Genomic DNA, 9,793 nt, shown 5'->3' with positions numbered 1-9,793 from the left:
TAGTGAAGTCTAACTTTCTTTCTCATGAGAAAGAGAAAAGTCCATCGACTGTTAGGTTTTGGATTACAGCAATCCATGGTGGGCCCTAAAAATTGGACAGTTTTGATTGACTCTTTTTCGAAAAAATAAAATAAAAATCATTCTAGTGAATGCACTAACTGCCACTTGGCACCATATGATAACTTTCCGTAATCGGTTGTTGTAAAGTGCACATATGTGGTACACATAAGTCTGCCACACAAGCACTAAGTGGCTCATAGCCAAAGGTGTTAAAAATACATTTATGGTGATTTGAGCTCTAGTTTTATGGGTGAAAATTGAGAATCTTAACCACTGAATCAACACATTTGGACAATTTCTTATTCCTAACCTTGTTAATGGACAAGGTTCTAGTTTACTTTTTAAGTAAATGGGAGCTGCAGATGTCTGGATTTCCTAGAAGTCTAATGACGCTAAACTTCAGTAATAGATTTGGAGTTCAACATTTAAGCTTTAGACAAGAGATCAACGGCATATTTGACTAGAGACAAGAAAAAACCGCTATTAAAAAGAATAACTTCAATACTAAGAAAATAGTGAAGATGGCCTGAATCTTTTGTAGTAAATTCAGATCTTAGTTAGGTGAGAATGAGACTTCTCCTTTGTGTGGGTTGGGCGTCATGTTACTTCCTCTACATGTGTTCGCGTAATTTCCTCCGCACGTCATGTTGCTTCCTCTACATGTGTTCGCGTAATTTCCTCCGCATGTGTTTCCCACATGCTGGGACTTGAGGGTCCTTTATCAAACTTCTCCATAGATTAAAATACCAAGAGTAAGAATGAAAGAAATGGATTCACACAAAGCCATAGGAAAGACAATAGCCTCAATTTTAGTACCTAATAGACCATCACATAGGAGCTAAGCTTCAAAGGATCAAATATGGAAAAGGATAAAATCAAATTAATTTTATAAAGGATGATAATGTTTTAAAAATTACTTTATATTAAAATTTTTTCAAAATCCAGCAAATGGCCCACATTCTAAAAAACTACACTAACGCAAGCTTATGGAGTATGAAGGTATTGGTAGCTAAGTTGAAAATGGTTGTGTACATAAAAGTAAGTGTGTGTGTGTGTTGTTGTCCACTAAAAAGTATCTAAATGAGTCTCCACGCACCTTTTTTTAAAAAAAAAATGAAGTATTGAAGATATTCATAGGAACTGAAGGATACAGCAATGAAGGCACATAATTCGGGAGGGCCTGCCAAGAAAAGGGAGGCAGGCCCACCTATCTTAGTGGAGACAAGGCAGAAAAGGACCTACCTCTCACGTATCGCACCTAGGCCCACTCTATCTAGGAACAAGAGGCCTTGGATTAGGGGAAGGAGGTCTCCCAATGACAGGTAATCCCGATTACCTTGAGTACCACTCCCCAGCCAAGCGAGCCCATCCGCCACTGAGTTCACCACCTGATCCTGCAGTAGAACTGATGGAATGAGGCCGGTTTCTCCGTGGCAACGGCCATAAAACCTCAATGATTAACATCAAGAAGAGTGTTCAAGTAAAACTCTAGCGTGAGGGTAAAAACCATATGCCGCAGCAATCCAGCGGCCAATGTCATATATAGCCTCTTTTGACAGTTCATCTTCCCACTAGCTTCTTTCAATGACGATCTCCACTAATCATTAACATTGCGATCATCAGGAGAGAGAGAGAGAGAGAGAGAGAGAGAGAGAGAGAGAGAGAGAGAGAGAGGGGCCCTAGTGATCATACCTTGTTGGAAGGTTCCACACATCTATAGTTTAACACGAATAGTGGGGGGCATTTTTCTCCCCTGCAATTAGTTTCCAATTGCCGATAACTTTATGTAGTTAAGGGACATGAAAAGACATTTTATGATGTGTTTCATCGTGATGAAAGAATTGCCCAAAAGAACAATATTCCAAGGCTTTAGTTAGTCCATACCACATGAATTTAGAGGGTATAAGTTTATGGAGTGACCCACCTTAAAATTGAGTTAACCTGATTTTTCGAATCAAGGCCAAACAAGGTATGGTTTACCTGATGAACAAAGTCGATTTTATGCACATTATGTTGTTTTCCTAAATTAGTGAAGGAACCCTGGTGGGTAAGTTGGCAAGGTAATAAGCTAAGTAAAACAAGGACCCAAAGTAAATTGTTTGGTAACTAGCGCAACAATAGTATAACATGATAACTAGCAAACACCATGAAAGATACCTAATCCAAGACTTTCCTAAACCACCAACTACGGTGGTAAGAAATCTTGAATTCCAAGCCACCTTCACACACCTCAACAAGTAGAAACCAATTACTAACTCAACTAATCCTAGTTTGACTTGGTAACGTTTGCTAACAGTAGAAAGAAATAAATATTTTGCTAAATACTTAACTTTAGATGTATGATTGTGGTTCAGATTCAGAAAAAGAAAGTCCATTAATCAGATGGCTAGGATTCTACAATAGGTGTAGTTTTTGTACCATAGGACGTCTACAGAAGAACCCACCGGATGGATGGTCAGGATTACCAGCCAAACAATCACATGTAGATTAGAGTCAGAAAAACATGAACTGGTTCACTGCGCGGAGAAACTGAAGGATACTCCAACTAACGTTTTGAAATTTGTAAAGCGAACAAAAACAATAAATACGATCATTTATAACACAATAAACGCTATTATATTGATAGCCCCAAATGCGCCTTGACATGCAGCACATGTGCCAACCTGGCAGCTGAGTGAAAAATCAGAGTGGTGAGAAACCCCACCATGAAGATTTTTTTTTTTTTTTTGGAAAGGAACCCCGCCATGAACATGGCCATGCTAAAATATCAAGCTGGTCCACTTGTCCAGTGGGCCACCTCTATACAAAAGAGTGGATGGTTACAAAATAAAAAATAAAAAAATGCCAACAGTCCACCTTCAACTTACATGTGTGGCTCGCATGATGACATGTAGATTGGTCTGATTTTTTTTTTTCCATGTTCATCTTCATGGTGGGGACCACATTATTCGCTGGCCAGATGTTCCACATACTGTTGGCGCATATGCTGTTTTTAAAGGTGCATGTACAGAAGACGAGCAAACCTCTCATTGGTAGAGAAATGCTCCATAACTCTCAGAGCACTCCTAGTTGCATGGGTCCACTTGGATAATCCAATCAATGGATCTGAACTATCCATTAAGTTCAGAATAAATTTCATGGGATACCATGTGAAAATGATATGGATACTATGATCCAATCCATCCTTGGTTTGGTCTTATTTTATATAGCCATCCTTTTCCCAAGCCATGGATGGGATGGTTAACATTGCCTAAAAAATGTGATTTCTTGGAATCATAAGCAGTCCATGAGTCCCTAACAAATAGAAAAATCAAATTGTTGGTTAGATTCACTTTTGTGTAAATGATCTCGATCGTCTACTTCTAAAGCCATTGATCAAGTGGTTAATGCTTGTCAGATTAGTGTAATTTTTCTTGGTAGCCCTTGAAATTTGCAATGGACCTAATGAACAGTCTAGATCAATGGACTAGACTAAGTCTCCCATGCAGCTCACAGCCCCATAACCTTTGTTGCCCCCAGAGCACTGGAGTATCTCTTCTTTACAGGGTTAAATGATTCTAATCGAAACGACACCTTTTTTCTGTACATAAACCCTATATTTCAATTTTTGTGGATCCAATGGTACAAATTGCACTGTTGTGTGACCATAAATAGAAAGAAAGTTAGCATTTGTAAAAGAAGGTGGGTGCAATTGTATAAATAATTAATGGGTCCCTAAATCTAACCTGCCACCCCGGTTGAAGAGACAGAAAGGTTGTGGAAATCTTCTAGTTCCTGTTTTGCATTGATAGCTGCATGGACAGTTCTCTAGAATTCCATTAGCTTTTTTCCATATAAGAAAGGGGGGGCCCATCTAGTCAGTGGATGTGATCTTTGGATGTGAAAGCATGCACTCAAAAGTCCCAACAAGTTCTGCCAACTTGTAATGAAAGGACCCTTGGAGGAAATATTCAGATGAACAAAGGGAGTTATTTGATACTCGGGCATATTGTAATGGTTGATACCTAGTCATTCAAAAATTGTACACGTGGCAACCCAATCTAAACCATCCAAATCGTGCTACCTACCATAGATAGGACATTGCCTTAAAATCAGATGGAATGAAGGATCCTCAACACTGATCAATGGACATCTTGTTTGTTCAATTTCAGACCACTGACTAATTTTAATTACAACCGTCCATTAAACATCCATCAATCATCTATTTAGCAACCCAATTTAGTTCATGATCAATCTAAAATGGGGCTCACAGTTCTGACAGTTAGATTTTACTTGCATGCCACGTGTACAATTTTTAAGTGACTTCGTAACAACCATCAGTCTGGTTGAGTTTAAAAGCTTTTCTCATGAGTAAAATCTCTCCATTTATTCCTAATTCTTACCCACCAACAACCAAACCACCCAAAACCAAAAGTTTTCAAATCTATGGATCTCTTTATTCCAAGTAACCCAGTACTAGATCAATCTACTTGCCTACACATATAAGAGGCCCTTCTATAGTTCTATTGCAACAAACTGATCTCAGTTCATCGCTGCTTCAATGTACACGTGGCAATATGAATGAAAAATGAATCAGACAGTTCATCTAGTAGCCCTTACTACTGTGGAAAAACACATTGAAAGTGATCCGTGGAACAAGTTTCAATAGTTCACATTCAATGGGGAGGGAAGTTTTCTACAAAGATGGCTGAGAGCCTCCAATCAGTGTGATTTTTGTACAACAGCCTTTTCTTGGAAGAGCACATTGGATGGACGGTCTGGATTCAGTGACCCAGCCAACCAAGTTGGAATTAAGAGTGGCAACGAACCCAAAGATGGTTCATTACAGACAGGCCAGAAAGATCCCCTACAGATAAATGAGATGGGAGTGTCATGTCAATGCACCACAGCTGGGATTTGTCATTGCTTAGCAAACCAAATCCCAATCAAGAAAGAGGAAGACTCTGATACTCTTGAAGAGTGTGATGGATGATACACAGCCACTGAGAAATTTTACATGTGGTATACAAGTAATAAACTTGAATGGACTATATTATGGGTGCCAACTTAGATGTATTATAAACAAAAATTACACATGGGTATGCAACCATTGTATTGATGGACATTATATTTTTATTGTATGGTTGAAATGAAACATATCCAAACATATCCAACGGTGATATTTCAGCAAACAATTGTCCACTAATCAGAGGTTAGGATAGTTCAGTCAATCTGATTTTGGAATCGTGACTTGGTTACTGTGGGTTCAGTTTGGACAATTTAATTTAAGTTTCTATATTAGGAATGCAAGTTTCGAGTGCATATTTTGAGTTCCTGTGTTGATAGCTTCATAAGCAGACAGTATCAAATAACTCCTGATCAAGAAAACTCATTTCCCAACTCTATCCAACCATTGTGACAAATATGGCAAGATTTTGAAAATATTGTGATATTTTCATACAAAATTCATCAAACGATATTAGTGTGAGATATAATGAGATTTCAAAATCTACACTTTTTTTTTTTTTTTTTTTTTTTTTTCAATTATAATAAATAATTAAAATTTTAGATTAATTCATTTTTACCCATGTTGGGATATTTGAGATGGACCAGGCTCGGCTCATCTTTGTATTACTTTTGGGCCCTTGGGCCCATGTCATGGCCCATAGGTAGGCCCATTAGGGTCATGGTTTCATGTCTATTTACTTACACTATAAATAAGATGGTGTGTAGAGAAATCAACACGTCTTTCTTCCTCAAACAACATTGTATCATAGCAGAGGAAATCTTGATGTCTTTTACAATTTTTGAAAAATGACCTTATCAGCCAAGTCCTTCTATGAAGTTGTCTTTTGTGTCTTCATTTACCAATAGTTCTCTATCGAGGAGTTTCCTTACTACAGAATTTATTTGTTCTGTTATATTTTTTCCTACTTATTGTGTTATATAGGATTGATGGACCCATTAAATGGTTGGTGGTGGATGTGAGGCTCAAGGGCTCTTGGACTTGAAGAGAACTCTTCAATCATTGAATCTAGATTCAATAAATAGCGTGTTCATTTGTGGCATACTTGCATAGGTCATCTGTTAGTTAGGTCATTGCATCTTTTATTTCCTTATAAAATTTCAATAAAACTTTAATCTTTAGGGCAAAGTTTGTACACTTTCTAAGCATGGTCGAATAGTCTATCCTAACAATGAATTCAAATCTAGTACTCTTGAATTAATTCATTTGGATGTATCAGGTCCTGTCCTAAATTTGCCTTTATTTGGATATATATCACTATTTATTTCCTTTATTGATGATTATTCTTGTTTCACGTGGACCTTTATATGTGTGTGTGTGTGTGTGTGTGTGTGTGTGTGTGTGTGTGAAGAGTAGGAGCGGAGTTCCTACAATTGTCCATATATGGCTTGAATTAATTACAAAATTGATTTGATACTAGGGTTAAGATTTTTCACTCAAATAATGTTAAGGAATAAGCAAGTCATGATTCGAGCACTTTTTACCACCAAGGGAACCATTTTTCAAACACAATACTCATATAACCAGCAACAAAAATGGGGTAGCTAAATGAAAAAATCACCACCTGTTTGAAGGAATACTATTTCTCATGATCAGCATGGGTTTTCCTTAACATATTGGGCCGATGCAATCCTTATTGCAATACATATGATAAATAGGATGTCTAATTATGGTGCTTAACAATAGTTACTGCTTATGGGTTTTACAAACCTAAGGCATATTTGTTTACAATTCAATCGAGGGTGTTTTGGGTGTATTTGTATAGTACACGAGCAATATATATGATAAATAGGATGTCGTAAAACAGATGTCTTAAATCTTGGTTCACCGATATGCTCGACCAGTAAGGGGACTGGCTCGACTAGTTAAATGTCCCTTCGACTGGTTAAAGATAGTTCGACTCGAAGTCCAGCAACAATATATTTGGAATTTTCAGGACGCTCGACCAGTTGAGGGATAGTCTCGACCAGTCGAAGAGGTCCTTCCACCAATCGAAGCCTAGGCTCGACTAGTTGAGGGTTACGCAGATGGTGCGCGGATTCCGCACGAACTACGTAAATTTGAGGCAGTTTCTAGGGAGGTGTGTAAGTGAGGTTTTTCAATCTATAAATAGGAGTCCTAGGGCCATTCTCAGGCATGTTAAGGCTTTCTAAAGGAGTTCCAAGGGTTTCTAAAAGGGTTTTAGAGTTTCTAAAGGGTTATCAAAGAGTGAGATTTGAGGTTGTTTGAATTGGATAAGTTTTTTCTCTTTGTAATTTCTATTTTCACAGTGGAATTCTGTTACTTTGTGCCTGGTTTTTTTCCGAAAGGGTTTTCACATTAAATCTTTATGTTCTCTTGTGTTTGCTTGGTGCCATTGGATTGTTATCCTAGATCCATATCTGTGTGATTCCACAACACAAATCCCAACATAGGATGTTTGATTATGGTGCTTAACAATAGTTACTGCTTATGGGTTTTACAAACCTAAGGCATCTTTGTTTACAATTCAATCAAGGGTGCTTTGGGTGTATTTGTATAGTAGACGAGCAATGTTACCACTACGACTAATTAGGGGTATGGATGTGTGTTTCTCAAGCGTTCCATAATTCAAAAAGGTTATATTTCTATCAAGAGACTAGACAAACGCTTATGTTTAAAGATTACGTTCTTAAGGATATATTGCTCTTTGCTTCCCATAATCTCAAACTACTAGAACACCCAAGTTTTCTTTTCTTGTTTTAGGAGACTCTTTGGGATAGGAAGAGCTCTTCAGCCATCTCCTAATCCTTGTTCCAATCGCAGATCCTACTTCCCCTACGTAGTTAGATTCCCCCCTTTTAAGGATCTCCAATTACTCTTCACAAATAAAAAAGAATTCCACTTGTTCCTACAAGGTATAAATCAAATATTGCTCACCCCATTGAAAATTTTATCTTTTTTTAATTCATTTTTCCATCATATTGTGCTTTTGTTTTCACTATTTCCTTTTTTTACATGCCATCTTGTTTAACAGATGTCTTGGCAAATCCTTAGTGGAGAATGACAATGTTGGAAGAAATGTTGGCTCTAGAAAAGCGGAGTACATGGGAGTTGGTTCCATTACCAGATAGGTATCATGTTGTAGGATGCAAATGGGTGTATACTGTCGAGTAAAAACTTAACAGCTCAATTGCACAACACAAGGCTTGGTTGGTTGTCAAAGGATTTACTCAATAATATGGCATCAATTATTATGAGACATTCGCTCCTGTAAAAAATCTAAATTTTGTGTGGCATTTCCTTCTTAGTAGATGATCTTCATCATCGGTCTCGTCATTAGTTATATGTCAAAAATGCATTCCTTCATAGTGATATGTATGGAGAGATTTACATGAACATCCATTTTGGGTTTCATTATTTAGATCTGAAGGTAGGGTGTGTAAATTAAAGAAAGCATTATATGGGTTCAGGCAATCCCCTCGTGCTTAGTTCGAATAATCTAGTCAAGTCATTTTTATGATTAGGTTTATTCAAAGCTCTTGTGATCACTCAGTTTTTCATTCAGAAGAAGGGTTTACATATGATCATTTTTGTAGTTATGTTAATGATATCATTCTCATGGGTGGCAACTCGAATAAAATTTTGGATCTTAAGGATTTTCTCACTTCGTCCTTTGTAATCAAGGACCTTATCCATTTGCGCTACTTCCTAGGTATTAGTCACCCGATCATAGGTGGGTGTTTTTATTTCTCAATGAAAATATACTATGGACATCCTTAGTGAAATCAGTATGTTGAGATATCAACAGGCCGACTCCTGTTGAAATTAATCACCATCTTGTCTTTGTATAGTCTGATATTCTTTTAAAAATGTCTAGTGGGCAAGCTAATATATGTCTCAATGTCTCGACTAGATATTACTTATGCCTTAAGCATTGTGAGTTAATTTATGCAAACGCCTCCTCAATATCATCTTCATGTAGTTTAGTGCATTCTTCACTACTTAACTCTAGGCAAGGGTATTCTCTTCGCTCACCATGGACATCTTCAATTGCAAGCCTATTATGATGTGGATTGGGAATGGTCGTTAAATGATCGTTACTCTATTATTGGCTATATTGTACCTTCTTTGGCGAGAGTCTTATCTCATGGAATAGTAAGAAATAGTTGGTAGTTGCTTGCTCATCTACCAAGGCTAAATATCACTCTATGGGTTACTCTGTGTGGAAAATACTTTGGCTTTGGTCTCATATTTCAGATCTTGGTTTTTGTGATGATTCTAGTTCATCTCTTTTGTGTTAACCAAGTTGTCATCCACATTATCTCAAATTCTACCTTCCATGAATATATTAAGTACGTCAAAGTTAATTGTCATTTTTTTACCAAAAACTTTCCAGTGGTCTTTTTTTTTTTTTGTTCTCCTGTCTCTCCACCAGTTAGCAGATATCCTGACTAAAGTTGTCCCATCTTCTCAACTTCATAACATTGTATCTAAGTTGCCTTGCATGATATGTATGCTCTAACTTGAAGCGGGAATATTCGAGATAAATCTTCCATGAATATATTAAGTACATCAAAGTTGGGCCCATCTTTGTATAATTGGCCCTTGGGCCCATGATATAGCCCATATGTAGGCACATTAGGGTTAAGGTTTCTTGTCTTTTTTAAAAATAAAATAAAATGGTACATAAAGAAACCAACACACCTTTTTCTTCCTCAAACAACAACCCATATTTAAAATTTTAAAATTACTTATTAATTTATAGTG

General features: G+C 37.1%; 1 long non-coding RNA gene across 1 annotated transcript; it reads right to left on the bottom strand.

The window, feature by feature from the left end:
* Positions 1-1,169: 1,169 nt before the first annotated feature.
* Positions 1,170-5,516, bottom strand: LOC131252811 (uncharacterized). The gene is made up of 2 exons (XR_009174695.1): positions 1,568-5,516; positions 1,170-1,454 (listed from the first exon to the last, which is right to left on the bottom strand). It is a non-coding gene; the product is annotated as an uncharacterized LOC131252811 (long non-coding RNA).
* Positions 5,517-9,793: the final 4,277 nt, after the last annotated feature.

This window comes from Magnolia sinica, chromosome 8 (genome assembly GCF_029962835.1).
Source record: "Magnolia sinica isolate HGM2019 chromosome 8, MsV1, whole genome shotgun sequence".
NCBI lineage: Eukaryota > Viridiplantae > Streptophyta > Magnoliopsida > Magnoliales > Magnoliaceae > Magnolia > Magnolia sinica.
This window is presented reverse-complemented; position numbering and strand designations above follow the sequence as displayed.